Below are 11597 nucleotides of genomic sequence, written 5' to 3' on the forward strand. Positions count from 1 at the left end.
TGTTCTGATGGTGGTGAGAGTGGAGCAGGACTGTGTTCGTTGCGCAATTGGCTAGCGCGATCGGCTGTTAACCGAACGGTTGGAGTTTCGAGCCCTCCCGGGAGTGGTGTGTTGCTTTTTTTTGCGCTGATAGCTTTGAAGATATGTTCTGATGGTGGTGAGAGTGGAGCGCGACTGTCTCCGTGGCGCGATCGGCCAGCGCAATCGTCTGTTAACCGAAAGGTTGGAGGTTCGTGCCCATCCGGTGGTGGTGCGGCGCTTTTTTTCTTTAGGCTGATAGCTTTGAAGATATGCTCTGATGGTGGTGAGAGTGGAGCACGACTGTCTCCGTGGCGCGATCGGCTAGCGCGATCGTCTGTTAACCTAAAGGTTGGAGGTTCGTGCCCATCTGGTGGTGGTGCGGCGCTTCTTTCTCTTTAGGCTGATAGCTTTGAAGATATGCTCTGATGGTGGTGAGAGTGGAGCGCGACTGTCTCTAATACGCAATTGGCTAGCGCGATCGGCTGTTAACCGAACGGTTGGAGTTTCGAGCCCTCCCGGGAGTGGTGTGTTGCTTTTTTCTTTGCGCTGATAGCTTTGAAGATATGTTCTGATGGTGGTGAGAGTGGAGCAGGACTGTGTTCGTTGCGCAATTGGCTAGCGCGATCGGCTGTTAACCGAACGGTTGGAGTTTCGAGCCCTCCCGGGAGTGGTGTGTTGCTTTTTTTTTGCGCTGATAGCTTTGAAGATATGTTCTGATGGTGGTGAGAGTGGAGCGCGACTGTCTCCGTGGCGCAATTGGCTAGCGCGATCGGCTGTTAACTGAAAGGTTGGAGGTTCGAGCCCTCCGGGGAGTGGTGTGTTGCTTTTTTTTTTGGGCTGACAGCTTTGACGATATGTTCTGATGGTGGTGAGAGTGGAGTAGGACTGTCTCCGGGGCGCAATTGGCTTGCGCGATCGGCTGTTAACCGAAAGGTTGGAGGTTCGAGCCCACCAGGTGGTGGTTCGGCGCTTTTTTTTCTTTGGGCTGATAGCTTTGAAGATATGTTCTGATGGTGGTGAGAGTGGAGCACGACTGTCTCCGTGGCGCAATTGGCTAGCGCGATCGGCTGTTGACCGAAAGGTTGGAGGTTCGAGCGCACCCGGTGGTGGTGCGGCGCTTTTTTTTTCTTTGGACTGATAGCTTTGAAGATATGTTCTGATGGTGGTGAGGGTGGAGCAGGACTGTCTCCGTGGCGCAATTGGCTAGCGCGATCGGCTGTTAACCGAAAGGTTGGAGGTTCGAGCCCTCCCGGCAGTGGTGTGTTGCTTTTTTCTTTGCGCTGATAGCTTTGAAGATATGTTCTGTATGTGGTGAGAGTGGAGCACGACTGTCTCCGTGGCGCAATAGGCTAGCGCGATCGGCTGTTAACCGAAAGGTTGAAGGTTCCAGCCCACCCGGTGGTGGTGCGACGCTTTTTTTCTTTGGGCTGATAGCTCTGAAGAAATGTTCTGATGGTGGGGAGAGTGGAGCACGACTGTCTCCGTGGCGCAATTGGCTAGCGCGATCGGCTGTTAACCGAAAGGTTGGAGGTTCGAGCCCTCCCGGGAGTGGTGTGTTGCTGTTTTCTTTGCGCTGATAGCTTTAAAGATATGTTCTGATGGTGGTGAGAGGGAGCACGACTGTCTCCGTGGTGCAATTGGCTAGCGCGATCGGCTGTTGACCGAAAGGTTGGAGGTTCGAGCGCACCCGGTGGTGGTGTGTTGCTTTTTTTTCGGCTGATAGCTTTGAAGATATGTTCTGATGGTGGTGAGAGTGGAGCACGACTGTCTCCGTGGCGCAATTGGCTAGCGCGATGGGCTGTTGACCGAAAGGTTGGAGGTTCGAGCGCACCCGGTGGTGGTGCGGCGCTTTTTTTCTTTGGCCTGATAGCTTTGAAGATATGTTCTGATGGTGGTGAGAGTGGAGCAGGACTGTCTTCGTGGCGCAATTGGCTAGCGCGATCGGCTGATAACCGAAAGGTTGGAGGTTCAAGTCCTCCCGGGAGTGGTGTGTTGCTTTTTTCTTTGCGCAGATAGCTTTGAAGATATGTTCTGTTAGTGGTGAGAGTGGAGCACGACTGTCTCCGTGGCGCAATTGGCTAGCGCGATCGGCTGTTAACCGAAAGGTTGGGGTTCCAGCCCACCCGGGGGTGGTGCAACGCTTTTTTTCTTTGGGCTGATAGCTCTGAAAAAATGTTCTGACGGTGGTGAGAGTGGAGCACGAATGTCTCCGTGGCGCAATTGGCTAGCGCGATCGGCTGTTAACCGAAAGGTTGGAGGTTCGAGCCCTCCCAGGAGTGGTGTGTTGCTTTTTTTTCTTTGGGCTGATAGCTTTGAAGATATGTTCTGAGTGTGGTCAGAGTGGAGCAGGACTGTCTCCGTGGCGCAATTGGGTAGCGCGTTCGGTCGTTAACCGAAAGGTTGGAGGTTCGAGCCCACCCGGTGGTGGTGCGGCGCTTTTTTTTCTATGGGCTGATAGCTTTGAAGATATGTTCTGATGGTGGTAAGAGTGGAGCAGGACTGTCTCCATTGCGCAATTGGCTAGCACGATCGGCTGTTAACCGAAAGGTTGGAGGTTCCAGCCCACCCGGTGGTGGTGCAGCGCTTCTTTTTTTCTTTGGGATGATAGCTTTGAAGATATGTTCTGATGGTGGTGAGAGTGGAGCAGGACTGTCTCCGTTGCGCAATTGGCTAGCGCGATCGGCTGTTAACCGAAAGGTTGGAGTTTCAAGCCCTCCTGGGAGTGGTGTGTTGCTTTTTTCTTTGCGCTGATAGCTTTGAAGATATGCTCTGATGGTGGTGAGAGTGGAGCACGACTGTCTTCCTGGCGCGATCGGCTAGCGCGATCGTCTGTTAACCGAAAGGTTGAAGGTTCGAGCCCAGCCGGTGGTGGTTCGGCGCTCTTTTTTCTTTAGGGTGATAGATTCGAAGATATGCTCTGATGGTGGTGAGAGTGGAGCACGACTGTCTCCGTGGCGCAATTGGCTAGCGCGATCGGCTGATAATCGAAAGGTTGGAGGTTACAGCCCACGCGGGGACGGTGTGTCGTTTTTTTTTCTTTGCACTGATAGCTTTGAAGATATGTTCTGATGGTGGTGAGAGTGGAGCACGACTGTCTCCGTGGCGCGATTGGCTAGCGCGATCGTCTGTCAACCGAAAGGTTGGAGGGTCGAGCCAACCCGGTGGTTTTGCGGCGCTTTTTTTCTATGGCCTGATAACTTTGAAGATATGTTGTAATGGTGGTGAGAGTGGAACAGGACTGTCTCCGTGGCGCAATTGGCTAGCGCGATCGGCTGTTAATCGAAAGGTTGGAGTTTCGAGCCCACCCGGTGGAGGTGCGGCGCTTTTTGTTGGGGCTGATAGCTTTGAAGATATGTTCTGATGGTGGTGAGAGTGGAGCAGGACATTCTCCGTTGCGCAATTGGCTAGCGCGATCGGCTGTTAACCGAACGGATGGAGTTTCGAGATCTCCCGGGAGTGGTGTGTTGCTTTTTTCTTTGTGCTGATAACTTTGAAGATATGTTCTGATGGTGGTGAGAGTGGAGCACGACTGTCTCCGTGGCGCGATCGGCTAGCGCGATCGTCTGTTAACCGAAAGGTTGGAGGTTCGTGCCCATCCGGTGGTGGTGCGGCGCTTTTTTTTCTTTAGGCTGATAGCTTTGAAGATATGCTCTGATGGTGGTGAGAGTGGAGCACGACTGTCTTTGTGGCGCAATTGGCTAGCGCGATCGGCTGTTAACTGAAAGGTTGGAGGTTCGAGCCCTCCGGGGAGTGGTGTGTTGCTTTTTTTTCTTTGGGCTGACAGCTTTGACGATATGTTCTGATGGTGGTGAGAGTGTAGCACGACTGTCTCCGTGGCGCAATTGGCTAGCGCGATCGGCTGTTGACCGAAAGGTTGAAGGTTCGAGCGCACCCGGTGGTGGTGCGGCGCTTTTTTTTCTTTGGGCTGATAGCTTTGAAGATATGTTCTGATGGTGGTGAGAGTGGAGCAAGACTGTCTCCGTGGCGCAATTGGCTAGCGCGATCGGCTGTTAACCGAACGGTTGGAGTTTCGAGCTCTCCCGGGAGTGGTGTGTTGCTTTTTTCTTTGCGCTGATAACTTTGAAGATATGTTCTGATGGTGGTGAGAGTGGAGCACGACTGTCTCCGTGGCACGATCGGCTAACGCGATCGTCTGTTAACCGAAAGGTTGGAGGTTCGTGCCCATCCGGTGGTGGTGCGGCGCTTTTTTTTCTTTAGGCTGATAGCTTTGAAGATATGCTCTGATGGTGGTGAGAGTGGAGCACGACTGTCTCTGTGGCGCAATTAGCTAGCGCGATCGGCTGTTAACTGAAAGGTTGGAGGTTCGAGCCCTCCGGGGAGTGGTGTGTTGCTTTTTTTTCTTTGGGCTGACAGCTTTAACGATATGTTCTGATGGTGGTGAGAGTGGAGCACGACTGTCTCCGTGGCGCAATTGGCTAGCGCGATCGGCTGTTAATCGAAAGGTTGGAGTTTCGAGCCCACCCGGTGGAGGTGCGGCGCTTTTTGTTGGGGCTGATAGCTTTGAAGATATGTTCTGATGGTGGTGAGAGTGGAGCAGGACATTCTCCGTTGCGCAATTGGCTAGCGCGATCGGCTGTTAACCGAACGGTTGGAGTTTCGAGCTCTCCCGGGAGTGGTGTGTTGCTTTTTTCTTTGCGCTGATAACTTTGAAGATATGTTCTGATGGTGGTGAGAGTGGAGCACGACTGTCTCCGTGGCGCGATTGGCTAGCGCGATCGGCTGTTAACTGAAAGGTTGGAGGTTCGAGCCCTCCGGGGAGTGGTGTGTTGCTTTTTTTTTCTTTGGGCTGACAGCTTTGACGATATGTTCTGATGGTGGTGAGAGTGGAGCACGACTGTCTCCGTGGCGCAATTGGCTAGGGCGATCGGCTGTTGACCGAAAGGTTGGAGGTTCGAGCGCACCCGGTGGTGGTGCGGCGCTTTTTTTCTTTGGGCTGATAGCTTTGAAGATATGTTCTGATGGTGGTGAGAGTGGAGCAGGACTGTCTCCGTGGCGCAATTGGCTAGCGCGATCGGCTTTAACCGAAAGGTTGGAGGTTCGAGCCCTCCCGGGAGTGGTGTGTTGCTTTTTTCTTTGCGCTGGTAGCTTTGAAGATATGTTCTGTATGTGGTGAGAGTGGAGCACGACTGTCTCCGTGGCGCAATTGGCTAGCGCGATCGGCTGTTAACCGAAAGGTTGGAGGTTGCAGCCCACCCGGTGGTGGTGCGACGCTTTTTTTCTTTGGGCTGATAGCTCTGAAGAAATGTACTGACGGGGGGGAGAGTGGAGCACGACTGTCTGCGTGGCGCAATTGGCTAGCGCAATCGGCTGTTAACCGAAAGGTTGGAGGTTCGAGCCCTCCCGGGAGTGGTGTGTTGTTTTTTTTTTCTTTGGGCTGATAGCTTTGAAGATATGTTCTGATGGTGGTGAGAGTGGAGCAGGACTGTCTCCGGGGCGCAATTGGCTTGCGCGATCGTCTGTTAACCGAAAGGTTGGAGGTTCGAGCCCACCCGGTGGTGGTGCGGCGCTTTTTTTTATTGGGCTGATAGCTTTGAAGATATGTTCTGATGGTGGTGAGAGTGGAGCACGACTGTCTCCGTGGCGCAATTGGCTAGCGCGATGGGCTGTTGACCGAAAGGTTGGAGGTTCGAGCGCACCCGGTGGTGGTGCGGCGCTTTTTTTTTCTTTGGCCTGATAGCTTTGAAGATATGTTGTGATGGTGGTGAGAGTGGAGCAGGACTGTCTTCGTGGCGCAATTGGCTAGTGCGATCGGCTGATAACCGAAAGGTTGGAGGTTCAAGCCCTCCCGGGAGTGGTGTGTTGCTTTTTTCTTTGACGCAGATAGCTTTGAAGCTATGTTCTGTTAGTGGTGAGAGTGGAGCACGACTGTCTCCGGGGCGTAATTGGCTAGCGCGATCGGCTGTTAACCGAAAGGTTGGGGTTCCAGCCCACCCGGGGGTGGTGCGACGCTTTTTTTCTTTGGGCTGATAGCTCTGAAGAAATGTTCTGACGGTGGTGAGAGTGGAGCACGACTGTCTCCGTGGCGCAATTGGCTAGCGCGATCGGCTGTTAACCGAAAGGTTGGAGTTTCGAGCCCTCCCGGGAGTGTGTGTTGCTTTTTTTTGGGCTGATAGCTTTGAAGATATGTTCTGATGGTGGTGAGAGTGGAGCAGGACAGTCTCCGTGGCGCAATTGGCTAGCGCGATCGGCTGTTAACTGAAAAGTTGGAGGTTTGAGCCCTCCCGGGAGTGGTGTGTTGCTTTTTTTTCTTTGGGCTGATAGCTTTGAAGATATGTTCTGAGTGTGGTAAGAGTGGAGCAGGACTGTCTCCGTGGCGCAATTGGGTAGCGCGTTCGGTCGTTAACCGAAAGGTTGGAGGTTCGAGCCCACCCGGTGGTGGTGCGGCGCTTTTTTTTCTATGGGCTGATAGCTTTGAAGATATGTTCCGATGGTGGTAAGAGTGGAGCAGGACTGTCTCCATTGCGCAATTGGCTAGCACGATTGGCTGTTAACCGAAAGGTTGGAGGTTCGAGCCCACCCGGTGGTGGTGCAGCGCTTCTTTTTTTCTTTGGGATGATAGCTTTGAAGATATGTTCTGATGGTGGTGAGAGTGGAGCAGGACTGTCTCCGTTGCGCAATTGGCTAGCGCGATCGGCTGTTAACCGAAAGGTTGGAGTTTCAAGCCCTCCTGGGAGTGGTGTGTTGCTTTTTTCTTTGCGCTGATAGCTTTGAAGATATGTTCTGATGGTGGTGAGAGTGGAGCACGACTGTCTTCCTGGCGCGATCGGCTAGCGCGATCGTCTCTTAACCGAAAGGTTGAAGGTTCGAGCCCAGCCGGTGGAGGTTCGGCGCTTTTTTTTCTTTAGGGTGATAGCTTCGAAGATATGCTCTCATGGTGGTGAGAGTGGAGCACGACTGTCTCCGTGGCGCAATTGGCTAGCGCGATCGGCTGATAATCGAAAGGTTGGAGGTTACAGCCCACGCGGGGACAGTGTGTCGTTTTTTTTTCTTTGCACTGATAGCTTTGAAGATATGTTCTGATGGTGGTGAGAGTGGAGCACGACTGTCTCCGTGGCGCGATTGGCTAGCGCGATCGTCTGTCAACCGAAAGGTTGGAGGTTCGAGCCCACCCGGTGGTTGTGCGGCGCTTTTTTTCTATGGCCTGATAACTTTGAAGATAAGTTGTAATGGTGGTGAGAGTGGAACAGGACTGTCTCCGTGGCGCAATTGGCTAGCGCGATCGGCTGTTAATCGAAAGGTTTGAGTTTCGAGCCCACCCGGTGGAGGTGCGGCGCTTTTTGTTGGGGCTGATAGCTTTGAAGATATGTTCTGATGGTGGTGAGAGTGGAGCAGGACATTCTCCGTTGCGCAATTGGCTAGCGCGATCGGCTGTTAACCGAACGGTTGGAGTTTCGAGCTCTCCCGGTAGTGGTGTGTTGCTTTTTTCTTTGCGCTGATAACTTTGAAGATATGTTCTGATGGTGGTGAGAGTGGAGCACGACTGTCTCCGTGGCGCGATCGGCTAGCGCGATCGTCTGTTAACCGAAAGGTTGGAGGTTCGTGCCCATCCGGTGGTGGTGCGGCGCTTTTTTTTCTTTGGGCTGATAGCTTTGAAGATATGTTCTGATGGTGGTGAGAGTGGAGCACGACTGTCTCCGTGGCGCAATTGGCTAGCGCGATCGGCTTTAACCGAAAGGTTGGAGGTTCGAGCCCTCCCGGGAGTGGTGTGTTGCTTTTTTCTTTGCGCTGATAGCTTTGAAGATATGTTCTGATGGTGGTGAGAGTGGAGCAGGACTGTCTCCGTGGCGCAATTGGCTAGCGCGATCGGCTGTTAACCGAAAGGTTGGAGGTTCGAGCCCTCCCGGGAGTGGTGTGTTGCTTTTTTCTTTGCGCTGATAGCTTTGAAGATATGTTCTGTATGTGGTGAGAGTGGAGCACGACTGTCTCCATGGCGCAATTGGCTAGCGCGATCGGCTGTTAACCGAAAGGTTGGAGGTTCGAGCCCACCCGGTGGTGGTGCGACGCTTTTTTTCTTTGGGCTGATAGCTCTGAAGAAATGTTCTGACGTTGGGGAGAGTGGAGCAGGACTGTCTCCGTGGCGCAATTGGGTATCGCGTTCGGTCGTTAACCGAAAGGTTGGAGGTTCGAGCCCACCCGGTGGTGGTGCGGCGCTTTTTTTCTATGGCCTGATAGCTTTGAAGATATGTTCTAATGGTGGTGAGAGTTGAACAGGACTGTCTCCGTGGCGCAATTGGCTAGCGCGACCGGCTGTTAATCGAAAGGTTGGAGTTTCCAGCCCACCCGGTGGTGGTGCGGCGCTTTTTTTTGGGGCTGATAGCTTTGAAGATATTTTCTGATGGTGGTTGAGAGTGGAGTAGGACTGTCTCCGTTGCGCAATTGGCTAGCGCGATCGGCTGTTAACCGAAAGGTTGGAGTTTCGAGCCCTCCAGGGAGTGGTGTGTTGCTTTTTTCTTTGCGCTGATTGCTTTGAAGATAGGTTCTGATGGTGGTGAGAGTGAAGAATGACTGTCTCCGTGGCACGATCGGCTAGCGCGATCGTCTGTTAACCGAAAGGTTGGAGGTTCGAGCCCACCCGGTGGTGGTGCGGCGCTTCTTTTTCTTTAGGCTGACAGCTTTGAAGATATGCTCTGATGGTGGTGAGAGTGGAGCACGACTGTCTCCGTGGCAAAATTGGCTAGCGCGATCGGCTGTTAACTGAAAGGTTGGAGGTTCCAGCCATCCGGGGAGTGGTGTGTTGCTTTTTTTCTTTGGGCTGATAGCTTTCAAGATATGTTCTGATGGTGGTGAGAGTGGAGCAGGACTGTCTCCGGGCGCAATTGGCTTGCGCGATCGGCTGTTAACCGAAAGGTTGGAGGTTCGAGCCCACCCGGTGGTGGTGCGGCGCTTTTTTTTCTTTGGGCTGATAGCTTTGAAGATATGTTCTGATGGTGGTGAGAGTGGAACAGGACTGTTTCCGTGGCGCAATTGGCTAGCGCGATCGGCTGTTAACCGAAAGGTTGGAGGTTCGAGCCCTCCCGGAAGTGGTGTGTTGCTTTTTTCTTTTCGCTGATAGTTTTGAAGATATGTTCTGATGGTGGTGAGAGTGAAGCACGACTGTCTCCGTGGTGCAATTGGCTAGCGCGATCGGCTGTTGACCGAAAGGTTGGAGGTTCCAGCCCACCCGGTGGTGGTGCGGCGCTTTTTTTTTCTTTGGGCTGATAGCTTTGAAGATATGTTCTGATGGTGGTGAGAGTGGAGCACGACTGTCTCCATGGCGCAATTGGCTAGCGCGATCGGCTGTTGACCGAAAGGTTGGAGGTTCGAGCCCACCCGGTGGTGGTGCGACGCTTTTTTTCTATGGGCTGATAGCTCTGAAGAAATGTTCTGACGGTGTGAGAGTGGAACAGGACTGTCTCCGTGGCGCAATTGGCTAGTGCGATCGGCTGGTAATCGAAAGGTTGGAGTTTCGAGCCCACCCGGCGGTGGTGTGGCGCTTTTTTTTGGGGCTGATAGCTTTGAAGATATGTTCTGATGGTGGTGAGAGTGGAGCAGGACTGTCTCCGGGGCGCAATAGGCTTGCGCGATCGGCTGTTAACCGAAAGGTTGGAGGTTCGAGCGCACGCGGTGGTGGTGCGGCGGCTTTTTTTCTTTGGGCTGATAGCTCTGAAGATATGTTCTGATGATGTTGAGAGTGGAGCAGGACTGTCTTCGTGGCGCAATTGGCTAGCGCGATCGGCTGATAACCGAAAGGTTGGAGGTTCAAGCACTCCCGGGAGTGGTGTGTTGCTTGTTTCTTTGCGCAGATAGCTTTGAAGATATGTTCTGTTAGTGGTGAGAGTGGAGCACGACTGTCTCCGTGGCGCAATTGGCTAGTGCGATCGGCTGTTAACCGAAAGGTTGGAGGTTCCAGCCCACCCGGTGGTGGTGCGACGCTTTTATTCTTTGGGCTGATAGCTCTGAAGAAATGTTCTGACGGTGGGGAGAGTGGAGCAGGACTGTCTCCGTGGCGCAATTGGCTAGCGCGATCGGGTGATAACCGAAAGGTTGGAGGTTCAAGCACTCCCGGGAGTGGTGTGTTGCTTGTTTCTTTGCGCAGATAGCTTTGAAGATATGTTCTGTTAGTGGTGAGAGTGGAGCACGACTGTCTCCGTGGCGCAATTGGCTAGTGCGATCGGCTGTTAACCGAAAGGTTGGAGGTTCCAGCCCACCCGGTGGTGGTGCGACGCTTTTATTCTTTAGGCTGATAGCTTTGAAGATATGTTCTGATGGTGGTGATAGTGGAGCAGGACTGTCTCCGTTGCGCAATTGGCTAGCGCGATCGGCTGTTAACCGAAAGGTTGGAGTTTCAAGCCCCCCGGGAGTGGTGTGTTGCTTTTTTCTTTGCGCTGATAGTTTTGAAGGTATGTTCTGATGGTGGTGAAAGTGAAGCACGACTGTCTCCGTGGCGCGATCGGCTAGCGCGATCGTCTGTTAACCGAAACGTTGAAGGTTCGAGCCCACCCAGTGGTGGTTCGGCGCTTTTTTTTTCTTTAGGGTGATAGCTTTGAAGATATGCTCTGATGGTGGTGAGAGTGGAGCACGACTGTCTCCGTGGCGCATTTGGCTAGCGCGATCGGCTGATAATCTTAAGGCTGGAGGATAGAGCCCACCCGGGGACGGTGTGTCGTTTTTTTTTTCTTTGCGCTGATAGCTTTGAAGATATGTTCTGATGGTGGTGAGAATGGAGCACGACTGCATCCGTGGCGCAATTGGCTAGCACGATCGGCTGTTGACCGAAAGGTTGGAGATTCGAGCCCAACCGGTGGTGCGGCGCTTCTTTTTCTTTGGGCTGATAGCTCTGAAGAATTGTTCTGACGGTGGTGAGAGCGGAACACGACGGTCTCCGTGGCACAATTGGCTTGCGCGATCGGCTGTTAGCCGAAAGGCTGGAGGTTCGAGCCCACCCAGTGGTGGTGCGGCGCTTTTTTTTCTTTGGGCTGATAGCTTTGAAGATATGTTCTGATGGTGGTGATAGTGGAGCACGACTGTCTCCGTGGCGCAATTGGCTAGCGCGATCGGCTGTTAACCGAAAGGTTGGAGGTTCGAGCTCTCCCGAGAGTGGTGTGTTGCTTTTTTCTTTGCGCTGATTATCCCTATTGGAAAAATTGCCATGGTGGATACTGGAAAACATGGTGGGAGTAGTGGAAATAATAGTGGGCATGGTGGAAATTATGATGGCTATGGTGGGACGTAGTGGAAAATATGGTGGTTATGCTGGGACATACTGGGTGGTATGGTGTACAGATGACGGGTAAAGTGGAAATGATGGTGGAAAGCAGAGGCTAGATAGTGGGCAATAATGGGACAGTCTGCCCACCATTGCGATAATGCTGGGAAGCCCTAAGCATATGGTGGGTGGTGCTTATTATGGTGGGCTACATGGTGTACCAAGTTGAGAAACTCTTCCCACCATTGCGATAATGCTGGGAAGCACTAAGCAGATGATGGGTGCTGCTTGTTATGGTGGGCCACATGGTGTACCAAGCTGAGAAGCTCTGCCCACCATCGCGATAATGTTGGGAAGCAGTATGCAGATG

At 52.9% G+C, this 11597-nt stretch overlaps 1 non-coding gene across 1 annotated transcript; it reads left to right on the top strand.

Annotated features, from left to right (window-relative positions):
* The first annotated feature begins 8991 nt into the window (after positions 1–8991).
* TRNAN-GUU (transfer RNA asparagine (anticodon GUU)) lies at positions 8992–9065 on the top strand. The gene has a single exon. It is a non-coding gene; the product is annotated as a tRNA-Asn (tRNA).
* The last annotated feature ends 2532 nt before the right edge of the window (positions 9066–11597 follow it).

Source organism: Rhipicephalus microplus, unplaced genomic scaffold (genome assembly GCF_043290135.1).
Source record: "Rhipicephalus microplus isolate Deutch F79 unplaced genomic scaffold, USDA_Rmic scaffold_38, whole genome shotgun sequence".
In the NCBI taxonomy this organism is placed as follows: Eukaryota; Metazoa; Arthropoda; class Arachnida; order Ixodida; family Ixodidae; genus Rhipicephalus; species Rhipicephalus microplus.